The sequence below is a fragment of the Pinus tabuliformis genome, chromosome 7 (assembly GCF_031772625.1).
Source record: "Pinus tabuliformis cultivar Carrire ecotype Pingquan chromosome 7, CPIR1, whole genome shotgun sequence".
Classification (NCBI taxonomy): Eukaryota; Viridiplantae; Streptophyta; class Pinopsida; order Pinales; family Pinaceae; genus Pinus; species Pinus tabuliformis.
This window is the reverse complement of record NC_142293.1, coordinates 676,271,921-676,296,943: the sequence shown is the minus strand read 5'-3', so window position 1 is coordinate 676,296,943 and position 25,023 is coordinate 676,271,921.

The following is a 25,023-nucleotide window of genomic DNA, read 5'->3' as shown; positions in this document are numbered from 1 at the left end:
GCATATCATATTACCTCATTGTAGAGGTAAGGTAAGAAATTTGAATGGACAAAGGAATTGGCAGCACGTTCTGAGAAGTTAAAGCAGTTGTTGACAAATTCCCCAGTGTTAAATATTGCAGATCCAGACAAGGAGTTTGTGGCGTGTACAGATGTGTTGGCATTATGGCATAGGTTTGGCACTATGGCACAGGTGTTGTCCTTGATGGCAACTCACTCAAAAGGCAGATCACAGTTCAGGTTCTCAGAATGAAAGAAAATGAGGTATACATAGGTTCATGTTAACAAAATCATGTATACACGCAGGTGTACCGATCAAAAGGCGCATATACGTATGCAACACTTTCATGCAACAAAAAGCGCGTACGTGTGGGAAAACTTATGGTTGGTCCATGGTATTTAGTCCGACATATTTGAACCTATGGTTTTGGTCCTTGGTATTGCATTTGAAGTGTTGAACCCAAGTATTGGGTCCCTAGTATTTGCTCTCAATGGTTTTGGACCATGGTTTGAGTAAGGCCTAAGTCTATAAAAAGCGAAGGAGATCATTTGTCAAGGGCATTGACTTATATGTTGAATATCTTATGAAGAGCAAGATCGAGAATACTGTCATTGTGTTATGGTGCAGAACTAGATCTGAATCAAGGAGGAACCTGAGTGCAAGGAGAAGGATAAGTTCTTAAGGCGATCTGTACATAGGGTCAGCGCAGTAGAGGCGCGTATACACGCCGGTTCGCTAACGTAAAACAGCGTATATGCTGGATGGCTTTGATACAGAAGTGTATGCACGCAGGGTCCATATATTGAAGTAGTGTATATCTCATGAAATATGTTTTAGCTACTTCTGTTTATTGTTGCAGTATTCTGATTTTAGGATTGGTGTTTGGTTACTGGTACTGTTTTCTGGTTACAGCATTCTGAGAAGTTATTGGTTGATTCGGTATTTATTTGTACAAAGGAGTTTGGTTAATGCAGATGCTTGATGTTTGATTGATATACATGGATCCAGTCTGAAAATATATGAAACGAGGTCCCTGGAAGAAAAGAGAAGGTTGTAGCCTTTTGTAGGTCAGCACCTACATACTAGTACATCAGCTAGTACAAGAGCTAAGGGGGTTGTAGCTCCCTTCCAGGAGAAGCTAGATAATGAGAGAAGGTTGTAGCCTTCTGCAGGTAGCAGCCTGTGTACTGGTATAAGGCTGCACCAGTACAGAATCATTGTAAAAAGAAGATTCTAATTGAAAGAAGATAGAGACGAATTGCAGCAGGTGGTTTTCACCCACATTGGGTTTCCACCTTATATCTTGATATGGTTTAATGCATAGATTATTGATCAACATCTAAAGAATAATCTAATTTACAAGACTGCTCATATACGCTTGTTCCTTTAACTAAAGTTGCGTACATACATGGTATTTACTGACTGAAGTAGCGTATACAAATATGATTGTGAAATGAAAAATAATTGACCTGATAATACTGATTCACCCCCCCTCTCAGTATTATTTTCAACAATTGGTATCAGAGCGGGTCCTTCAAAAGAAGCTTGATCGCTTGAAGGAAGATCTATCATCATGAGCAACTACGAAAAAGAAGCATCAATCAGGCCACCAATTTTTGATGGAAGCAACTTCGTCTATTGGAAGGTAAGAATCACTGCCTATCTTCAATCTCTTGATACAGAAGTTTGGGATATTGTGGAAATAGGATACACTTTTCCTTCAGCAACTCCTACAGATTCGGCTGGTAAGAAGCAATATGAAACAAATGCAAAGGTGGTCAATACTCTATTAGGGAGCCTATCTCAATCAGAATTCGTCAAGGTTATGCAGCTCAAAATCGCAAAAGAAATATGGGATAAGATCGTTCTGAGCTATGAAGGAGATGAACAGGTAAAATGAGCAAAACTACAAACTCTCAGAATTCAATATGAAAATCTCAAAATGTACAATGATGAAAGTGTGGCTAACTATTTCCTACGTATAGATGAGATTGTTAATTGTATGAAAAATTTGGGTGAAGAAATAAAAGTTGTTTTGGTTGAAAAGGTTCTAAGATCTTTGTCTTCTAAGTTTGAATCAAAAGTTTCCGCCATAGAAGAAAAATAGAATCTACAGAGCCTTACCATGTCACAACTACACGGAATCCTAACCGCTTACGAAATGAGAAAAGGGGGACCATCAGACAAGAGAGAAGCTGCCTTCAAAGCCTTAGGAAAAGGAGACTACAATGACTCAGGACATATGTCGGAAGAAGAGGAATAGTCAAATTTTGTCAAGAACCTTCAACGGGGTTCTGGAAGATTCAGAGGTAAGCTCCCTTTCAAATGTTTTGCTTGTGGAAGAGTCGATCACTATGCTGCCAAGTGTCCTCATAAAGATAAGCTTGACAAAGGTAAGGAACCAGTTAGATGGAATAGAAAACATAATGTAAGTAAGAAGAGTTATTACACACATGAAGACATTGATGGACTTTCAAATGGCGATGAAGATGAACAAGGTAATGATTATATACTTTTGATGGCTTTTGAAGATGATGATTTCTTGGATGCTATAGATGAAGAAGTCTTTATGAAGAAATTTGTAAACTCAAAGTTTTCTTAGAAGAAAAAAAATATGATTATAGATTCTATGACATCTCAACTTGCTGAAATGGAGAAAACAATGAAAAGTTAGAATGTGAAATTGTGGGACTTAGAAAGGACATTGAGAAAATGAAAGCTCTTAATCTTTAGATTTTCTAAAGGATCTGAAACTTTAGATGAGATTATCAAAGTTCAGTGTTCTCCTCTAATCAAGACAGGTCTTGGGCATACCAAAGAAACATCTCAAGCACAGAAGCCATCTATCTCTAAAAGTTATCTTGAAGCAGCAAGGAGAAGTGAGCAGGTTGAAAATTGACAGCAAAGGCCCAATGGATATCACCAGGTAAATCAGGGACAATTTACCTCAAGAATGAACAAAGACTACCAGGTAAATCGGGGGCAATCTACTTTAAGGATGAACAAAAGCTACAACCAACCACAGGTAAATCATTCTCAATTTGCCCCAAGAATGGATGTCAATAGAAACTACAATCATTTGGTTGGTAGATTTGATAATCGTAGGAGTTTCTTCAATGGCCAATGTTTCTCCTGTCATAACTTTGGTCACAAAGCATCTAAATATGTTGCCTACAAGGCAATCATGACTAGAGAAGCTCAAAAACAAAGGAGTATGACTGGGGTCATGAAAAGGACCTACAATAACTTTTCTGCTCTTGAAAATGAAATAGAATGTTCTATTTGTAACAACTTCGGTCATGAAGATTCTGAACGCAGGAGTAGGTTTCAACAAACAACTTAGAAGGAGCAAGCTTCATTAAGTCCCAAAACACGGAGAAAGAAAGAACTGCTACCAGAAAGATGTGGGATAGACTTATATGCAGAAGGACAGGAAAATTAGTGGTACATCGACAGTGGATGCTCAAAACATATGACAAGTGATAAAGATAAAATTCAGTCATATAGTGCCTTAGAAAAGGAAAAGAAGGTCTCATTTGGAAATGACACCCCAACACTCATAAAAGGTAAAGGTTCTATTCTTTTGAAGGAAAAGGTCAAGGCTGGAAATGTTATGTATGTTGATGGCTTAAAGCATAATTTATTAAGTGTCAGTCAAATGTGTGATCAAGGAAATAAAGTAATATTTCGATCAAATGGATGCATTTTTCGTGAGCTTGATATAGGAGAAATAGTGATCAAATGAATAAGAACTCCAAATAATTTATATATTCTCAAGGGAGGACAACAACAATGCTATCTAAGCAAGAATGATGAACACTGGCTATGGCACAGAAGATTGGGGCATCTAAGCTTCTCACAGATAATGAAAGCATGCAAATATTAGGCGGTTCGTGATCTACCTGACATCAGGATTCCAGACAATACAATATACAAATCATGTCAATTTGGTAAACAAACCAGAACTAATTTCCCTGAGAAGGAAGGATCAGCTAGCAGGCCACTTGAGCTTGTCCATACTGATGTATGTGGTCCATCTAGGAAAAGGTCACCTCGAGGAGAAGAATACTTTATATTGTTCATTGAAGACTTTTCCATGATGTGTTGGATAGGACTTATGAAGCATAAATATGAAGCTTTCGAAAAGTTCAAATCATTCAAGGCCTTGGTGGAAAACGAATCAGATCGTAGAATCAAATGCCTCAGGTCTGATCGAGGAGGGGAATTTACCTCGAATGAGTTTTTCGATTTTTGTGAAGAACATGGAATAAGGAGGGAATTCTCTACTGCAAGGACTCCTCGGCAAAATGGAGTAGTGGAAAGGATGAACCGAACGGTTCAAAAAATGGCTCGTGCTATGCTTTATGAGTTTGGAACTCCTGCAACCTTCTGGGGTGAAGCTGCATTTGCTGCAGTTACTATTCTCAACAAGACAAATGTCCGGGTAAATAGCACTCAGACTCCTCTCGAACTTTGGTATGGTAAGCCTCCCACAGTAAAATACTTCAAAATTTTTGGGATCAAATGCTACATCAAAAGGACTCATGAAAACCTTGGAAAGTTTGAACCTAGAGTAGATGAAGGCATTCTCCTTGGTTACTCTCCCCACAACAAATCATATAAGTGTTACAATAAAAGACTTGGAAAAATTGTTGAAAGTATTGATGTAGTGGTTGATGAAGAAGGAAACACTCCTAGGCAGGTAAAATCTGAAGATTTCGAAAATGATGAGGACTATCCATCAACATCAAATCATATTCATGATGAAGAAGAAACCCATGAGCCACCAGAAGAATAGATAAGGATAGAAGAAAAGTCTCCATCCAGGTACGTTCAGAAGAATCATCCAGAATCTCAAATTTTGGGGCAGAAAGAGGCAGGTGTACAGAAAAGAAGAACCATTTCAAAAGCTTCAAGCTATCTAGCATTGCTCTCCTCCACTGAACCACAAAATGTAAGAGAGGCATGCAAAGATAAATGCTGGGTCAAGGCCATGGAGGAAGAACTTGAGCAGATTGAAAAGAATAACACTTGGGAGTTGGTTCCTCGACCAAAAGATAAGAATGTCATAGGAACAAAATGGATATTGAAAAATAAGTTGAATGAAAATGGAGATGTCATTAGAAACAAGGCCAGACTTGTTTGCAAAGGGTATGCTCAACAAGAAGGGTTAGACTTTGAAGAAACTTTTGCACCAGTTGCTAGACTTGAGGCCATAAGAATGTTCCTTGCTCTTTCTAGCTTTCAGAAGTTTAAAGTATTTCAAATGGACATGAAGTCTGCCTTCCTGAATGGAGACTTGGATGAAGAAGTATATATTGAACAACTAGATGGGTTTATTCTTGGAAATGATCCAAAACTTGTGTGCAGACTCAAAAAGGCTCTTTATGGCCTTAAACAGGCTCCAAGGGCTTGGTATTATCGGTTGGATAAGTACCTCCATCAACAAGGTTTTATAAAAGGATTGACTGATAGCAATCTATATATAAAAATTGACAATGATAAGTTGCTAATACTTATTGTGTATGTTGATGATATCATCTTTGGTAGCAATGAAGAAGACATGAATCAAAATTTTGCCTTGGTGATGCAGAAAGAGTTTGAAATGTCCATGCTCGGTGATCTCACATATTTTCTTGGTTTACAAGTCCAACAAAACAAAGACATCATTTTTCTATCACAAACCAGGTATCTCAAGTAGATCTTGAAGAAATATGGGATGGAGGATTCGAAACCAGTATGTACCCCTATGGTGGCAGGATGCAGCCTCAGCGCAAATGATGAATCAGCAGCAGTACATCAACCAACCTATAGATCCATGATTGGTAGTCTGCTCTATCTAACAGGTACCCGACCAGACATTATGCATGCAGTGGGAATAGTTGGAAGGTTTCAGACAAATCCAAAGGAAACTCATCTTCAAGCAGTTAAGAGAATTTTCAAGTATCTTCAAGGAACTCAAAAATATGGCTTATGGTATCCTAGAGGTACAAATCTCACACTTCATGCATATACAAATGCGGATTGGGCAGGAAGCATGGATGACAGAAAAAGCACTAGTGGTGGTGCATTCTTCATAGGTCCTAGATTAATATCTTGGTTCAGCAAGAAACAAATTTCTATTGCATTATCCACAGCTGAAGCATAATATGTAGCTGCTGCATCTTGTTGCACACAACTCATTTGGATGATGCAAACATTGCAAGACCTTCAAATCACTTGTACTCCACCTATCTCCATTTTTTTTGATAATACAAGTGCAATCAGTATTTCAAAGAATCCTCTCATGCATTCAAAGACTAAGCACATATCGATCAAGTACCATTTTCTCCGGGAACAAGTGCTTGAACAAAAGGTCAAATTGGAGTATGTTCCCTCTAAGGAACAAGTTGTTGATATCCTCACCAAACCACTGCCCAGGGAGACATTTGAATATCTTAGACAGAAGCTGGGGGTAGTTGATGCATCATCTTGCTGTTGAAACTTGTCTATTTTAGAGAAAAATGGTTGTACGCGAGTTTCATAAGGAGGATACGCGTACATACGCAAGTTTATGTGGGTACAGTCATGTATATGTTGTTTGAAGACAATATGTGGGCTAGGCTCTGGTTGAAATGAGTCTGATATGGGTCTGACAGAGACCATCTGGCACAGGTTCAGGGGGAGCATATATTCTTCTAATAATGCATTGTTGGCATTATCTTATAAGATCTTGGTTCAATTTCTCAGTTGCTTTGGTTTTAGGTGGAACAGGTACAAAGGGAGAACATGGTTGCTGGTCTGAATGATGATTGACAGATGATGCTGATGTTAGTTGTTGATAACTATCATAGTCTTGCTGTAGATATTTTGTCTCTATGTCATGTATTTCTTTTCTCATCAAGGTCATGTAATGGCCTATTTTGGTTTCCCCACTATGCCTGGGATGAATGTACTTATTTGTCATGTGTAAACTTCTGGTGTATCCCCACTTGGTTGGGTGATGGATGTATGTATGTGTCTTTGGTGATAGGAAGGTCTTTTATAATGTATAAAGTTGTGTTTCTTTTAGTAGATCATCTTCTTGCAGACCTTGCCTACATTCAGGGGGAGCTTGGACAACACAACAGAGCAGAGGATTCAGCATGTATTCAGGGGGAGCATAACCCTTTGCCCTTGATGTCAAAGGGGGAGAATATTTTTGAGTGACTTGGGATTGCCATCAAGTCCAAAGGGGGAGATTGTTGGCATTATGGCATAGGTTTGGCACTATGGCACAGGTGTTTTCCTTGATGGCAACTCACTCAAAAGGAATATCACAATTCAAGCTCTCAGAATGAAAGAAAATGAGGTATACGCAGGTTCATGTTAACAAAATCGCATATACACGCGGGTGTACCGATCAAAAGGCGCGTATACGTATGCACGCAGTTTCATGCAACGAAAAGCGCGTACATGTGGGAAAACTTATGGTTGGTCCATGGTATTTAGTCCAACATATTTGAACCTATGGTTTTGGTCCTTGGTATTGCATTTGAAGTGTTGAACCCAAGTATTGGGTCCCTAGTATTTGCTCTCAATGGTTTTGGACCATGGTTTGAGTAAGGTCTAAGTCTATAAAAAGGGAAGGAGATCATTTGGCAAGGGCATTGAATTATGTGTTGAATATCTTATGAAGAGCAAGATTGAGAATACTGTCATTGGGTTATGGTGCAGAACTAGATCTGAATCAATGAGGAACCTGAGCGCAAGGAGAAGGATAAGTTCTTAAGGCAATCTATACGCAGGGTCAGCATAGTAGAGGCACGTATACATGCCGGTTTTCTAATGTAAAACAGTGTATACGCTGGATGGATTTGATACAGAAGCGTATGCACGCAGGTTCCATATTGAAGTAGCTTATATCTCATGAAATATGTTTTAGCTGCTTCTTTTTATTGCTGAAGTATTCTGGTTTCAGGATTGGTGTTTGGTTACTGGTATTGTTTTCTGGTTACAACATTCTGAGAAGTTATTGGTTGATTCAGTATTTGTTTGTACAAAGGATTTTGGTTAATGCAGATACTTGATGTTTGATTGATATACATGGATCCAGTCTGAAAATTTATGAAACGAGGTCCCTGGAAGAAAAGAGAATGTTGTAGGCTTCTGTAGGTCAGCACCTACGTACTAGTACATCAACTAGTACAAGAGCTAAGGGGGTTGTAGCTCCCTTCCAGGAGAAGCTGGAGAACAAGAGAAGGTTGTAGCCTTCTGCAGGTAGCAGCCTGCGTACTGGTATAAGACTGCACCAGTACAAAATCATTGTAAAAAGAAGTTTCTAATTGAAAGAAGATAGAGACGAATTGCAACAGGTGGTTTTCACCCACATTGGGTTTCCACCTTATATCTTGTGTTCTTATGTGTGATTGTCTATTCTGTTTTACTCTTCCTGGTTACTGTTCATATGGTTTGATGCACAGATTAATGATCAACATCTGAAGAATAATCTAATTTATAAGACTGCTCATATACGCTTGTTCCTTTAACTGAAGTTGCGTACATACGCGATATTTACTAACTGAAGTAGTGTATACAAATTTGATTGTGAAATGAAAAATAATTGACCTGATAATACTGATTCACCCCCCCTCTCAGTATTATTTTCAACAAGATGCCTAGAAGAGAGGTCTTATTCATCTTCTTATGTAAGAAGGACATGTAGTATGTTATGAATCACAGAAACTAAATGAGCATGAGTAGAATTATCCAACACATGATCTTGAGCTGGGAGAGATCATTCATCCATTGAAAATGTGGAGGAACTATATTCTTGACAAGGGTTTGTATGGATGAGCAATCAGAGTGGGTTGAGATACTTGTTTGATCAACTGAACTTGAATTCCAGGCAAGCTATATGGTTGCCAACGATTAGTGAGTTCGATTTTGAGATTAGGTACATCAAGGATAAAGAGAACAGGGTTGCATATGATGCTAACAGGTGGATACATGTAAATTACATAGAAACTATGATCTCTTGTGGGACATATTTACATGATCATATCTTATAGGCCAGTCAATAGGATGACAGGTACACTGAGTTTATGCACAGGTTACAACAAGGTACAAGTATAGTTACAAGTGTAGGTACTGGCATATAGGATTTGGATTATTGTCTCACAACAGATGGATTGGTTAGATTTAGGGACAAGATATATGTTCTAGACAATAGTTAACTCAAGAATCTCATCTTGAAGAAATTTCATGCTAAGTTGTATTTAGGTCACCCAAGATATCAAAAGACATTGAAAGTAGTGAAGAAATTTTATTATTGGCCAAATCTGAAGAAGGAAATGGAAGAGTTTGAGGCTATATGCTTGGACCATCAATAGGTAAAGGACAAATGTAAGCATCCAAGTGGACTACTATAGTAGATTGTGATTCTAGAGTGGAAATGGGAGGTCATTTCCATGGATTTCATCACATTTTTGCTGAGGACATCTAGACATCATGATTCCATCATGGTTGTGGTGGATAGGTTGACAAAGGTAGCACACTTCATTAAAGTGAAGCCTACTTATTTATCTAGTGATGTATCAGAGGTATTCATTAGAGATGTGGTCAAATTTCATAGTGTTCTGAAGAAGATTGTGTCAAATAGGGATGCTAAGTTCACTTCCAAGTTTTGGGAGGAGTGGTTTGCAGGTTTAGGGACAGATTTGACCTTCATCACAGCTTATCATCCACAGAAAAATTGACAAAAAGAGAGGGTCAACAAGATATTGGACATGTTCAGGATGTATGTGATTCATCAGCATCATAAGTGGGAGGAGTACCTTCTTTTGGTTGAGTTCGATTACAATAATGGTTATCAAGAGTCACTCAAGACGAGTCTATTTGAGGCAATATATGATCAGAGTTGTAATACTCCCATCAATTGGAGTGATTCAGATAATAGGGCGTTGATTCAACTCGACATGTTGGAAAAAATGGAACGAGAAATGAAAGTAATAAAGAAGAATCTGAAGACAACACAGGACAGACATAAAATTTATGCAGATTGAAACATGTTTTTTATGAAGTTTTAGGTTGGGGAACAAGTGTACTTGCATATTAAGCCCAAGAAGAGCTCCTCATGGATTGGATCATGTGCCAAGATGGCACCTTGGTTTTGTGGACCGTTCAAGATTCTTGAAAGAATTGGACGAGTAGTTTATCGACTTGCACTGCCTCCAACAATGAAAGTCCATGATGTTTTTCTTGTGTCATTTCTTAAGAAATATGTTAAAGATGTTGATCATGTGATTGACTGGTCTGTATTGCATGTGGATCCAAATGGAGAATTCCAGCCGGAAACTCACTGTATATTGTAGAGAAAAATTCTCATGCTCCTGAACCAAGTAATCGAGTTGATTACAGTGCATTGGAAGCACTTTTGTCCTAGTGAAGCTACATGGGAGATGGTTGATCAAATGCGGGCTATATTCCTTCCTTATTTGTTGGTTGAGTGAATTTTTTTGGTATATGATTTGGTGTGATGTTTTGGTTTATGTGCATATGTATATGGACGTAAATACCACCATAAGTTTTGTTATAAAGCTCCAATAAGCGGTATGGGTGTCATGTCATTATGCTTATCATGGCGTTATGTTGTCACGTTGGTTTCATTTTTAGGAAGTTGATCATTTTATATATTGCATCGAACTAAGTTATAAAGATCCATGGGCAATGTGTTTTTCTTATAGCAGTCTTGTTGGTTATAGGTGTCATTGAACACCAAGGATGGTGTTCCCCCAAGGGGGAGGGTTCTATAAAAGTCCTAGTGAAAATTCCATGTAAATAATGTTAATAAAGGAAAAATAATAACGACAGTGATGGGACACTTATTCCAAGATAAATATTGGGAAAAAATCCTAGTGTGGGTGCTCATTTGGTTTATTATGGCTAAGGAAATTGGCAAAGGCAATGGCAAAGGATTTGAAAAGGTAAAATCGAATTTTTGGCAATTTATTTATGAAAATAATGGAAAAATAGGAGAAAATTAAGATGAAAGGTTACAAGTTTCATGTGAGGAGGAAAATTAAGGAAAATAATGGAAAATCCAAGAAAATAGAGGCCTCATTAATAAAATTGTCTTATGAGGATAAGTTGGTACCTTATGTCAGTTCAATTTTGAAGCTCTCTCTCTATCTCACTCTTGGAAACATAGAGTTTTCTTGGAGCACTCCAGACTTGGATCAAGAAGGAAAAGGTAAGAAAAGATCAAGCAAGGAAGAGCAGTATCAAGCAGCTACAACGGGATTATTTGCATGTGTGATTTCCTTGCTCGTTTTGGAATGCATGGTTATTCATATGTGTTCTTGGTTCTCTTGTTATAATGGGCATGGGTTTTTCCAGGTGTGACAGTGTTTTGCGGCCTTGCCTTGGCATATCTAGATAGCCATGGTGTGATTGGTTCTCATGTTTTGGTTGAGTTGGATTTTCGGATGGATTTAAAACTAAGTGAGGTGGACCTCTGAAAGAAGGAACACATGGCCTAGTAACCCCTGAACCAGACTATGGGTTGGAGTAAATCCATATTTTGTGTTTCCTTAGTGGGCCTAACAATCCTTGATTAGCAAATGCAGAGATATATGGTAAATCATAGAGTTTGGTGCTCTCCATTAGGCATATAAATCATGGGATGAGATATACGGTAAAGCCTGTAAAGTGGAGTCTCAGTTATGACCTAGTTATCTAGTATGGATTACGATAAGGCCTAAAGGCTGATGTCTCAGTTATGGCATAGTGATCCCTAAATCAAGTCGTGGATTGTGGTAAAGCCTAGAGACTAGGAGACACAAAAATTCCTCACCGTGTAGGTGGAGAAACATAGTGGCATCCATTCTTATTTATGGCCTAGTGATCTATTGGGGATTACAATAAAGCCTACTATTGTACGTTTGTTCTTTAGGGCCTAGTGATCTAGAGAGGATTGCAGTAAACCTTGGTTCTATTGATGAAGGTGAGGTGGTATAGCCTCATGAAGCCCTGGTTGATTTTCTTGGTTTGAGTCCCACATTCATTCTTGGAATATGGCACGGGGGTGATTGGTTGAAAGAAAGATTTGGTTCAGCCAATATATGGTCGGATAGTTCGTGGAAGTCCCATACCCAGTTGGATTTTGAAATCATTTATAAGAGTTCCTTTCCTTGCTATTTTATGAAAAAAATTACTAGTTCATATGTGGCATTTATGGCTAATGTATCCTTATTATTATTTTTGTTTATATGGTGGTTATGAGTATGTTTTATGGCAGTGATGATGTATGGTTCTCATCATGTTTTGATTTGTAAATGAATGAAAAATGAATATATGAAATAATAAATGATAATGCAGCTAATGTGATAACGCATCAATGCTTCTTAGTGATTCTCAAATAAGTATGAGACCCCTATGCTCAAATATGTTGTTATGTCCTGTACATTTCATATGCATGACATGTTTGATGAAATACCTGTCATGGCTAATAAGGGTCTAGTTAATTATTTTTTTCAAATATTTACATTTGTATCATTATCTCGATGTTATGTTTTATTCCAAAAGGTTTCATGGAGTTATGGGAAGTGGCCTAAGTCCTGGACCTGAAAGGGTGGCACATAATCTGGGGTCACAGGCTCATAACTAGCTAAAAAATCCCTAGTTTCTTGCATGGCCATTTGTGAGAGAGACTCAAGGGCCCTAGTCATATGCATGCCCATGTCATGTGAGCGAGTGAGGATCTAAGGAAGTGAAGTGTCAAGTTCTCTCAGGGGTTGATCACCTAGAAGGGTAGGTTGGCTCCTGTAGGTTTTGTGACATGTGCAAAATGTTAGATTATTTGTGTTGTGTTAGTTCCACTTCCTTAACTATACATGGGGAGTTCAATTAGATTGTAATAGCCTCTCATCACATGTTTACCCCAGCAGATGGTTAACTTGGGTAAATTTGGGAGGAGGGTGTTACAATATCATTTTAAGATAAATATTATTGATGTGAGATATCAATGGATTCATCAAATTTTGGATGATGGGTTGTGATGTAGATGGAGAAAAAAGACACTTAATATAATAAAGTGTTATGTTAACAAATATTATACCAAGGATAATGTAATGTACCTCACTTGCAATTTTATTTTATTTTTATTTTTTTATTTTTTTTATAACTATAAGTTGACGTAACTTACATGTAAATATTTGGTTGTTACTTTTCATTTTATTCATGTCCAATACTACTTATAAATTATTATTACCTTGAAAAAATGTAACTCTAAAGTCCTATCACTGCAACATTTTTATTATGTAAATGAGGTTAAGAAAAAGGTGTTCCCTTAACTTGACTATAAAGCTCCACTCCTTTACTTTTAACTAATTCCTCTTGTTTCACCATGATGCTTATATCTTGCAATTATATATAGTCCTCTATATAGCAGATAGTCATACTTTTTCTTGTTTTGAAGGAAAAGGGATCTTATATAACCTTAGTGTTGGTTAGGTGCATTTTGTTGCCATAATGCAAATGGAATTCATTAATCCTTTTATTTACCTAAGGTTTCCATATCAATAAAATTTGTTTAGGAATGCATGCAAACACCTCTACTTATTATGGAAGCCTCTAGAAAAGATTCATGGTTCATATGTTAACTCATCCCACCATTGAAAATGGTGACATTGACCTTCCCAATGGCTGCCAACTACCCTTACCTTATTCAACCATCATCGTTTCAGTTTCTATGCACCATATGAATTTTCGCGAAATGGTAATGGTTCACATGGTGTTCACATGGTCGCTAGTTCGTATAGGTATGGTGGTAGAGGTGGATGATGGTGATGGTGGATCTTGATCCAATGGTGTAAATTCCAACAGTAAACCCTATACATTCTCCAAACCTCCTCCCTCAGTCGCATTCTGGTTTTTTAACTTCCTTTTCCGAGAAATGTGTCTCACTAAGAGAGCACCCCTCCTATGGTATTTATGAATTGCATCCAATTGTTCATCATTCTAGAAGCTACTATAAAGTGTAACCCTTCCTCGCCTCAGTGTTACCATGGAAATTGGTAAGGTATGGTCATTTTCTTAGAGAGCAAGGTATTTTTGTTAGTTTCATTTTGTGTTATTCATCACACAAAGGTTTGTAATGGTTATGTACTCTAAAAAAACCCTTACTTACTCAAGGTTATTTATGGAAACAAGTTTAATACACCACCCCCGTTATTGTGGGTTCACTGATTTTGGACATTCTAGCCAGAGTTTTCGAGTGCGGGAATTTCCGTCAGTTACGAGGGTTTATTACCAACTTGAATACATATTTTGAAAATCCTTATCTTTGTTATATATATTGTCACTCTTTAACAGGTGTTTTTTTAATGTGTGTTGTAGGCTTTCTTTCAACCTTCCAGGTTTCCATCACAGCATATTCATTTTGGCTTAATTTGTATTTGCACGAGAATTACTAGGTAGAGTTTGAGGGTTCATTTATGTTTCCTTCCATACTATGAAATTCACTTTACCCATAATTTTTGAGTGCAAATTTCTTCTAAGGGTCACAAAATTTCAAACCCTTGAATATGGTTTGGTACTACTGTCTGAGTTTAGTGTGTGGATTATGCTTCTGACTCTTCTCCCCTGAGATTTAATTCTTTTGTTTCCTTTCTAAGTAACAAAGCGCCAAATTATTTCTTCTTGTACAGGTAAATGGTCACACCACCATGAATAAGAATTTGTTTGTTCCTTATGTTGTGATTTTCACCTATACCCTGTACCCTATTTGTATCAGGGTAAAACTCATTCTGTTAATAATTTTGTTGTGACAAGTACTAAATCTTGGAGAGACCATCATTCATTACCTATCCCAACCTGTGTTTTTTGGCCTCTTGCTGTCGTGAATTACAGGTCAGTGACCCTAGGAAACTCCATGATCCCTAGCTACTGGGATTGTGTCACAAGGTTAAGAAAAACTCTCATTTTTTATTTTAAGAGTTACATTGTCACATCAGAATCTGTGTCTCTTACTCTTGGTTCACTACCTTTTGAAGGAATTAAGGGACATTTCTCCTAATACAGATTCTACCGATGAAATATCTATATTGTAACTCTTAATGATGTAGTGGCATGTAGCCTTCATCGCACCACTGAACTCTTAACTTTAGTTTTTGTTATTTGTCACAACTGGTTTTTGTATGTCAATTATATACTTATATTTCTAGGAAATCGATTTGTTGATGAAGGGTTACGTGATACTGTTTATGAGAAGCTACTTGTGTATAATAATACTCCCCTATTTTCTGTTCCTGATTTAACAAAAAAATGTAATTATTTTCATATTCGTGTCTCTAGTCCTTCACACGACTCTTCTCTTTTATGTGCTCAGCAAGATGAAATAATCTAATTTTTATTTAGTTAGTTTTGTTTACATATATTGTCCCTAAATTAAATTAATGGATCTTGCTTACCGGTTACTCAAATATACAGGGAAATTTAATTAAAGTAGCTATATATTAAGAAGTGTATTTCTCAACTATTTATCTATATTAATAATGCTCATTAGAGATCTGGTAAAATTTGTTTGTCTAACTGTTCAAACGCCAGTTTTCCAAATATATCTATCTCTATTATTCTAATTCATATTACTAATGGGTAACTAACATGCACTATCTATTCAGTTAGTAGCTAAATGGACATACATAATACTTTCTCTTTCCTTCTGTTAGCTTCAAGTAGAATCAAAAGTCCTAATATATTAGACTTACTGCATATTTTGTTCTCTATCACAAAAGGAAAGCTTGTTCTTTTTTTCCTCCATGGTTATTTTATACATGTAATAGCAGGAATTTCTCGGTAAATTACACTACTGATTGATATGACTAGAAATCATAACTATCATATTTTTTTCCATTTTTTTTTTTGGACCCAATCGTGGGATCATCTTATTGAGGATTTTAGTCCTATGATTTGGTTTCATTTTATACAATTCTATAATAAACATATATTCATTTTTCCCATCATATTTACACAAATATTTTTGCATAATTTACCTACAAAGGAATTACTATGAAATTTAACCTAAAAAAAAGTAACACGACTCTAAATCATTAAGCACACATGTACAATCTATCCCCAATTCATTAATATAGGATCAGAATAATGTAATGCTCAAAGTATTTCCCTACTAGATGATTCATTTATATTTACTTTTTTATTGACATCATTTCTTTGATGTCATATTCATAATAAAACGTCAATAAATTCTTTGTTGTCATATTCATGAGAAAACTTACTTAACTATCGGGCCTGTACTAATCAATAAACGTATACATGCACTTACCCCATCTAAGTCAAAACAAATAATAATTTTACATAACAATTCTAAATAATCCTACTTTAGATATAATAATAGTGTGCATTCAATCATTATTTTTCTTACTACGATGCAACACTTTCATATGCTCAATTACTATTACAAGAATAAATTGGTTCTAATACAAATACACAAAATTTCTAACTTTAACAATCACTTGAAACGCACTTGGGAAAACACTTTCCTCCCAACCTCGAACTGATCCTCCAGTCCCCCTCGAGTAGAGATCTATTGCCAAAGGAATCAACAACCTTGTGATTCCAGACAATGTACTCTTATACATTACTTCCCTGACATATTTTCCTCATAAACATCCTTCTTTTATGGGTTTGCCAACCCACTGACCTAGGATTTCTTTCATTTTTCCTTAAACCTTGCCTTTCTCTCCTGCGACACTTTATTCCACTCATTACACAGTGTTTTTCTGCAACTGAATGAGTTAATATATTTTCTCTCCCATCATTTACATATTGCTAATCAACTTCTTGGGATTTTTAGGAGTTATTTAAGGGAAGATTTGTTTGATCTCATTCACCAACACTGGTTTCCGAATCTTGGCAAAAATATTTTAACTCAAGTGATTCTTTCCCAAGCAATTTCTATATTTTTTATTAATAAAATTCATTTATTACATCATAATGCTTTATTGTTTTTTTATTGAAGTTCATCATGGCTTCCCAGCCATCACATCTAAAAATAATTTAGTCTAAATGTAATGAGATAATCACATAGAAACAAAGGGGTATTACATCTCCCCCCTTTTAAAATTAACAGTGTCCCCTGTGTTTCTTATTCATTTTCTTGATTCCTAGAACAAGGTTGAGTAAGCCTCTTTCATTACATCCTCTTGCTCCCAAGTAGCCTCCTTAGGTATAAACTGCCTCCACTGCACCTTAACCCAAGCAACGACTCAATTCTGGAGCAAGATCTCCTCCTGATCTAGGCTGTAGAGTGGCTCTGGCAAGAAAACTCCTTCAAGTTCCACCTGTATCAAAATCCAGTCAATAATGTGAGAATTATCAAGGATTTTTTTTTTTAATAAAGACGCATGAAAAACATTGTGCACTTTAATATGGCTAGGAAAGGCTAGCTGATATGCTACTAGACAAATTTTGTCAAATATTTCAAAAGGCTCGCAGAATCATGGTCCCATTTTTTCACAAGTTCCAGTCCTTAAAGTACTTTTCCTCATTTTTACTTTTAAATAAACATGGACTCCAATGTTAAATTCTTTATGAATTATTTTTTTTCCACATAACCTTTCTGCCTATCTTGCGTCATTTTGATGTTTTGTCTAACTTTTCGTACCACCTATTCCATTTCCTAGAAATATTTTGGTCCCAATATCAATATGTCCTCCATATGACTCCAACTAAGAGGTGTATGACATTTTCTACCATACAAAGCTTCAAAATGACTCATTTTTTTAATTTTGGTAACTATTGTTGTATGGAAATTCTGCTAGATGTAGAAAATCCTCCCATTTGGTAGGCATATCCATGACATACATTCTCAACATGTCTTCCAAAATCTGATTAGTTCTCTTTGTATTTCCATCAGTTTGAGGGTGATATGCGGTGCTGAAATTTAGTTGAGTTCCCATGGCCCCAAACAAATATTTCAAAAATTTAGAGGTAAATTTAGCATTATTGTCCAAAAATACCATCTTTGGTACTCCATGAAGTTGGAAAATTTCCTTCATAAAAAATATTGCCAATTTGTGTTGTTCCATAAGTAGACTACACTGGTATAAAATTTTCTCCTTTACTCAAGGTGTCCACCACCATATAATGGAGTCATATTGTCATTTTGTCTTTGGAAATCCTATATAAAATTGAATGAAATCACTTCTCATTTCCATTCAGGATTCGGTAGTGGGCTTAGCTGTCTAGCAGGGTGTTGATGTTCCACCTTGACTTGCTGACATTCTAAGTATTTTGCTAAGTATTCCACCACCTCTTTCTTCATGCCCAACCAAAACAATTATTTTCTTAATGTTGTTAACATATTTTGATAACCATGATGATATACATATGGTTTCTTGTGTTATTCATCTAGCACTATTTGTTTTAAATTCCTCACATTAGGAACATACAATCTATTTTGGTATGTTAGTAATTTTTCAAAATTTTTAACATATCCTGAAAATTTCATTTTGTGTAATTTATGTTCAATTTCTAGATATTTATGATCTTGTTATATTGAATTTTTAATACGCTCTACAAAATTTGTACTAATACTGATCATAGATGCTCCCAATAACATGTGCATGTCTGCTTAAGGCATCTGCTATTTTATTTTCTTTAACTTTTATGTGTTTTATATCAAACTCGAACTCACCGAAGAAAGTCAACCACCTTGCTTGTCTAGGATTTAGATATGGTTTACTAAACAAATATTTCAAGCTAATATGATCCGTCACCAAAGTAATTTTCTTTCCTAAAAGATAGTGTCTCCACATATTTAGAGCATGTATCATTGCAACCAAATCTAAGTCATATACAACATAATTATTCTCATGTATTTTCAGTTTCCTAGAATCATAGGTCACTACAACATTTCCCTACATCAACACTCCCCCAAGGCCTTCCAAACAAGGATCGGTATAAATAGTGAATTCCTTATTTGGGTCTGAAATTTTTATTATAGGAGCTAATGTCAGAAGTTGTTTTAACTGGGAAAATATTTCCTACCATTTGGTTGTCCATTCAAACTTTATTCCTTTCTTATGTAAGGAAGTAATGGAGTAAGCCAATTTTGAAAAGCCCTCTATAAATATTCGATAATATCCTGTGATTCCCGTAAATGAGAAAATTGTTAATACATCCTTATGTATGGGAAAATTCATAATAGCCCTAACCTTTTGAGGATCAACAGAAAGTCATTCCTTGGAAATGACACGATGCAAATACTATATTTTGTCTTTGTAAAACTCACATTTGTTGAGTTTAGCATATAGTCGATGTTCTCTTAAATTTTATAACACCAATTTTAAATGTTCTTTATGCTCTTCTTCATTTTTAGAATATACTAAAATGTCATCTATGAATACCAGCACAAACCTATCAAGGTATTTGTGGAGTACATTGTTCATTAAACACATAAAGGTTGTTGGTGCATTAGTGAGACCAAAGGGTAACACTACGAACTCATAGTGACCATATCTAGTTCTAAAAGTTGTCTTATGAATATCTTCATCTTTTATCCGCAATTGGTGATAGTCGATCCTTAAATCAATCTTTGAAAATATAGTTTCTCCCCTCACTTGATCGAACAGATCATCAATTCGAGGTAGAAGGTATTTATTCTTTACAGTTAATTTATTCAATTGGTGATAATCGATACACATACCAAATGTTCCATCCTTTTTCTTAACAAATAGTAGAGGGGCCCCCCATGGTGAGATATTGGGTATGATGTAACCTTTGTCTAATAGATCATGTAACTACATTTTTAGTTCTAATGACTCTTATATACTCATTTAGTAAGGAGCTATAGACACTGGGGTGGTACCAAGTACCAAAAAGATGGAGAAATATAAGTCTCTACGGGGACGTAAACCCAAAATTTTCTCTGGAAAAACATCTTGAAACTCACTAAGCATTGGAAACGTATCTATATTTCCTTTTTTTTGTTTGTTTTTCATTTGTTTCCACCTGCACCATCAGTATCTGGCATCCCTTTCTTGCATTCATTTTTAGCTATGAAGATCAAATTTGCCAGACTGATATTCGTTTTGGTTTAACTCTAACTAACCAGGTTTACCCATCTTGACCCATATAACTCATTATTTTCTCCAAACAATTTATAACAACTCCTTGTTTCTCCAACCAATCCATGCCTATTAGTATATCATAGGATCCTAAAGGAAGAATGTTAAAATCTACTTCTGAAGGATAGCCATTTAAGTCAATGAGACACTGCCTTATTTGACTGGTTACCTTTCTTTTGGTAGCAGCTTCTAACTATACCAACCATGCATTCTTTAATTTTTCATATTTTAATTCACATTTTTCCACAATTTGGGGATTAATGTAACTTAAACTACCCACTGTATCAATTAAAGCAGAAACACATTGGTTTAAAATGGTACCTTCAATCTTAATCATGGTAAACTGGTGCTCAACCTGTATGTCTTCCAATGTGGCACCAATCCTAATAATTCTCCTAACCATGTCCTTCATAGTTGTTGCTTCATGAACAAATTGAATATTCTAAATGAACAAACAATTATGTGGGAAGCCTCTCAATAGGTGTGGTTCACCACACCCGAAACACTTCAGCAATTCTCTCTCCATAACCCCACCGCTTGTTTTGTTGTTGAGATCCATGGGTTTTGACCCAGTTTGAGACTATGCTGGCTGATTTAGATTTCCCTTGCTGAAGTTCTTTCGCTAATGGCCCTTCCCAAAATTCTTAAAATAAGAGGGTTTATGTTTTTTTGTATTCGTTACAACCTTGTTTATGTCCTTACTTTTCCACGGTTTTAACCTTTCACTTCTATTTTTGAATGGTTGGTAACACAATATGGCTTTCGTTACTTCCTCATCAATTGTCTTAGGATTGTCAAATTCAATCCTTTCTCTGTACGGGGCTGGTAAACAGTTCAAAAATCGTTGCACCTGGGGTTTCTCTTATTTAATGTAGGGAACATACCATAATAGGTTTGTCAATCATGCCATAAACTCATCCATAGTTAACTGTCCCAACTTTAATTCATGGAACTACTTGGCCTGATCATCATAATATCGCTCATTAAGATATTGAGACTTAAACTGATTCTTGAATTCCTTCAAGAAATTGTCTTCTATTACAACAGGTTCACACTTTTTGCCTCTTAAAAACAAATATTTGTTTTTTTTTTGCAGATGTTAAATGGCCAATATGACCTTCAAATTACTCTCATACTCATAGGCCTGAAAATATTTGGTTATGTTAAGAAGCTGTGCTTCCACATATTCTTATTTTTCCCCATCACAAGTAGGGGTTTTAATTTTCCTAAATTTTCCTTGTAACTCCATTTTCTTCTTTCCTTTCTATGATTTCAGATACATCCTATAATAGTCACCTCTGCTTCGAGAATTCTCAGATTCTATTTCCAAGTTTTTCCTTTTCTTCCCTAATCTGGTTCTATGTTTCAATGGCTACATTTTTCGGTCAACTCTCTTATCACCATCTCATGTTCCTCACTAGCCTTTAACATACATTCATTGATTCTTCTGAGATAAGACAATTCTTGTTGGAGGTTCGTGATGACATCCATAAACTAAGAGGTTTGTAGGGTACTTCCATTACCCAATTCCACATATAATTATTTACCAACCTTTATGGCTAGTGCGGGTTCCTATGTCATTCTGTGGCAGTCTGCTTCACTTGAAACACCTTATAAACAATACAAAATGATGTTATCAAATCTCATATTCACACTTATGTACATTATCCATTAAGCATGATGGTTCTTTCCAAGCCCAATGTTGAAATTGTGCTCTGATACCATTTGTAATGTACCTCACTTGCCTCAATTTTTTTTTTTTTTTTTTTTTTTTTTATAACGATAAGTTAATGTAACTTACATGTAAATATATGGTTGTTACTTATTATTCTCTTCCTGTCCAATACTACTTACAAACTACTATTACCCTGCATACAAGTAACTCTAAAGTCTTATCACTGAATCATTTTGATTATGATAAATGACAGTTAAGAAATAGTTGTTCCCTTAAGTAGACTATAAAGCTCCACTCCTTTACTTTTGATCCATTCCCCTTGTTTCATCGTGATGATTATATCTTGTGGTTATATAAAGTTATCTATATAGCATATAGCCATAAGTTTTCTTCCTTTGAAGGCCAAGGGACCATATATAACCTTAGTGTTGGCTAGGTGCACATTGATGCCATAATGCAAATGAAATTCATTAATCCTTTGATATACATAAGGTTTCCATCTCTGTAAAATTTGTTTAGGCGTGCATGGACACACCTCAACTTGGTATGAAAGCCTCTAGAAAAATTTTATGTTTATTGTGTTAACTCAGCCCACCTTTGAAAATGGTGACAACGACCTTCCCAATGACCGCCAATTACCCTTACCATATTCAACCATTTTCGTTTCAATTTCTGGGCACCATACAATTTTTTTCCAAGTGGTAATGATTCACATGGTGTTCACGTGGTCACTTATTCGTATAGGTACATTGGTAGAGGTGGATGGTCGTGATGATGGTTCTTGATCGAATGGTGGAATTTCAAGTAGCAAACCCTTGACTTTCTGCAAACTGCCTCACTCATTCACATTCGGCTTTGGTACCTTCCTCTGTCAAGAAATGTGTCTCCCCAACAGAGCCCCCCTCCTTAGGCATTTCCGAATATAATATTACTCCCCTATTTTCTATTCTTGATTTAATGGAAATTTTGATTTTTTTCATATTTGTGTCTTTGATTCTCAACACGACTCTTCTCTTTTCTATGCTTAGCAACATTAAACAAGTGCTGCATGCAGCCGGTAGTCCATGCCGTAAGCGAATGGCCTCCCTCAAGCACAAATGAATGAAGCCTTTTTTTGATTTGTGCACCATTTCTTGTGCTTTTGGCAAAGAAGCTAGCTGACATCAATTCATGTGGGTGCTGCGCAGGACGATCATACTATCATAACGGTGCTTAAAAAAGTCTTGGATAATATTTTACAGGCACTGTGGATTGTTTTGCTTCTTTAATGATAGTTACACTAAGTATCGAATAGACAAATCTAATCAGTGAATAGTTGAATGATATCATGCAGGACTTTTCGTTTCATCTAAGATGGGACGATGATGGTAAGAGGAAACATAATGCACAAGTCGATCACTCGAAGAAGGTTGGAATTTTAAATTTATGTTAATGTAAATTCGATAACAGTGATTATTTTAGAAGGTTGGAATTTTAAATTTATGTTAATGTAAATTCGATAACAGTGATTATTTTTTAATACACTCGATTTTAGGTTTTGAATATTTTAGAAACGGTTAAATTTCTTTGTATTTATATATGTAATTTTTTTTTTATAATAATTTATTTGTATTTAGATATGTAATTTTTTTATGATAATGGATTGAAAGCAGTTATTTTCAGAAGAAGAAAAATATGACATTCTATTTATTTTAAATTTTCATTTGCAATTAAAACGAAAACTATTTTATATTCAATATGACCTAAAAATTTTATTTACAATTAAAAAAAACTATTCTATATTCAATATGACCTAATATATGATAAAAATTAAGCTTGTTTAGGAAAATAATCAATTATTAACTAACTGAGATCATAAAAAATGGTATGTTTGGTTTTTATAATTATTTATTTCAGGAAAATATGATGTAAAAATCAAAAAGAAATAAAATTACTAACTTTTATATTAAAAATAGTTTTTTATATGAACCTCCATTATATACGTCATTTATTACAGATATAAAGACACCGAGCGTAGGAAAGGACGTGGGGCAAGCATTTGGGGAGTGCATGCAACCCACTTGTCACATCATTGCTATTTCATAACCTCATAAACTCTTTCTAATTTCTTAACGGATGTGTGTGTCCTCTCCTGTTAGTCAGTATGGATTATATTTCATATTATAAAGCGCATCAGCATTTACATTAAAGTAGGTTGTATATTTCACACATGTACATTAGCTTATGTTGGAAATGACGTTATTTAACGGGTTTGCTATGATAACTCCATGGATGGAGGCACTTTGAATTCCGATAATGACTCAGAGAAAAAAAATTGGGACGCAGCAGTTGAAAATTACACAAAATGCATTGACGCCACTCACCTTCAGCTCAAGGAGAGCGTGTTGAATGACCATCAGAATATCAGTATCAGTCTTCTGCACGCGGCTTCCACAGAGGTGATTTATCATTAATTTCCGGTAGCACTGCAGCAGGTTAGCATTCTAGCAATTTGATTAGGGAATTTTTTTTTTTGTTACTGATTACTTGTAATCATTTTTATAATGAAAACAATTTTGAAGAAGCATAACCAAATTCTCTGATAACACTTCAGGAAATTAAAAGAAGAAAGATTAAGAAATCAAATACCTGTTGAAACTGCTTCACAGGGGTGAAGCTCTGAAGCATCTGGGCACCTGCATCTATCAGGTGGGATCCCACGGTGCGTGGCTTCCCTGGCACATCTTCTGGGGTTGAAGCTATGTAACCAGAAGGTAGATAATAATATGGAAATTAAGGGACTAACAAACATATATGAGAGCTGAATTAACTTTATAAATATCAGAATTAATTTTATGGTGCTTGCCATTGAACAATTTTAATAGAAGTTAAATGCTGGTCAAACATTAACACAAAAGTATGGCTGAGAATGGATCCCGTGTAAGGAACCTTCTCAAAGATCACAATATAGAAATTGTACTTAACTAATACTCTGTAAATATAGTCAAAACAAATTCGATATGAACCAAAAAAAGAAAGTAGAATGTACTATGACAACGAAAGTTGTCTCTGTCAAAAAATATAACTAAGTTGCCGAAGGCAACCCCGGAAGAGCAACCGGGTGGCTAACAATTAGGAAAATGGGTACCTGTAAAAATTTACAAACAACGATTTAATGAGAAAATTGTACACCACCGAAATTGGGGTTACCAATAAGAATGTAAACACAAATCTTTTAACGAGAGAAGGACTTCACCTAATATA